This window comes from Limulus polyphemus, unplaced genomic scaffold (genome assembly GCF_000517525.1).
Source record: "Limulus polyphemus unplaced genomic scaffold, Limulus_polyphemus-2.1.2 Scaffold5921, whole genome shotgun sequence".
In the NCBI taxonomy this organism is placed as follows: domain Eukaryota; kingdom Metazoa; phylum Arthropoda; class Merostomata; order Xiphosura; family Limulidae; genus Limulus; species Limulus polyphemus.
The window spans coordinates 19,513-21,316 of NW_013671531.1; positions in this window are offsets into that span (position 1 = coordinate 19,513).

Here is a 1,804-nt window from a genome sequence, read left to right on the forward strand (position 1 = left end):
CTTTATTTAGATCAGCTTCCACAAGTTCAAGGGGATATCTAGAGTGAGGAAAGATATCTTTCAAGGGTTTTATCTTGGCTTGACTGTGAAGATCTCTTATGGTTCCACGGACACGGTAGCCCTCTTTTAACAATAGATGCACGATATGTAAGGCGATGTAGCCCGATGCTCCAGTCACCAAAACTCGTGGCGATTCAGTTGACATTACAAGGAACTAAGCAACTGAAAATAAAGTTAGAAATTAGTGAGAAAAATGATTCATTAAATGAAAAAATTAAGAAAAATCTCGTCTTGCATGTGCACAAAAAGTTTGCCTCTTACGGTTATTGGAACAAAATATAAAATACAAAACTTGACGTTAGTTTTTACTCCACCTTTGTTCCATTAGAACTAGGCCACTCTAAGATGGTTACCATGATATTTTTCAGATCGATGTCTAAACTCATAACTGACAGGTTTAATTTATTCTTTATCAGTTCATATGTTGTTTAAACTGAACTGGGCGCTTCATTAGAATAAGTCCTAGTGGCTGAGCGGGAAGTCAGTGGTCTCTTTCGACACGGGCTCGGTACGTGGATGGGCGACCTCATAATCATAACGTCGTTATAGTTTACATACTAATAATTTTTAATATTTTAAGTGTATCTTTACAAAATTTTGAAGACCTATAGTAAACATTAGAAGCCTTTTGCACACAAAAAATCAGATTTTTTAATGAAGTATTTTTACTTAAATTTGTCTGTGAAAATATCGATTCTTTTTTAACTAGTCTGAGTGCAAAGTGATTTTCATGTCAAAATTAAAACTATTTTTCGTCATCTAAAAAATCTCAAATTTCCTTTGTGTAATCCCTAAAACCTCCTAAATGCATTTCAAACGTTTTTTTTCGCTAAATCCTTGTAGTTTTTATGTTACTTTCTCTACCCTGTCTCAAAACGAGATCAATCATATTCGACCGACCTCGTATCCACCAAAAAAAAAAAATCGAAATAAACCTTCTTTTCTTTCTAGAATGACTTCAAATTGTAACCTGAAACTACATTCGTTTTTCGTAATTAACTCTTACTTCGTAACATTATACATCTATTTATAATTAAATTTTATTGTTTGATTGCCCTTTGAACCTTGTCTAACTCCTATCCCCGCCATTATAAGTTGTAAATCACTCGGGGACCATGCAGCTCACGTTACTCTATCGAATTACATTACCCACGAGCTGCTCGAGTGCGTGCCTCGTGAACCATTTTAATTATATTATTATTACTTATTTTACCTAATCTAGTCTTAAATAACTAACAAATATTCGTATTTTAATTCCAGTTACTTTTGTAATAATAAATAAAGTATAAACATGAAAAAAAGAAATAAAGTACTTACCCAATCTTTTTTTTCCTTGCCCTCGATAGTGGAGGAGAGTTAAGCCTGATTTTTGATAGTGATTATAGTAAAGCACTTAACAATTTTTATTTAATTAAATAATACACCAAAGATTTTGACTAATAATATGCAAAAAGTAGACAAATTCACTTACTTCTAAAAATTTCCCTGGCTTTCTAATTATGCGACAAAAGCCGTTACAAATTCATCCCAGATAGTCGTTCACTTTCCCACCGGAAGGATGTTGCTACTCCGAGTATAATTGACGGTTGTCTGTCCAAAACACAACGTTATACAATACGTCATTTGAAAGATGAAAACCTTGCCTTTCTATTGGTTATAGATAATGTATAATGAAACGTAAGAGAGGACTATCAACGAATTGTGAATGAGAGGATGTGACAAGTGGGTATGGCAGGAGGGGTCT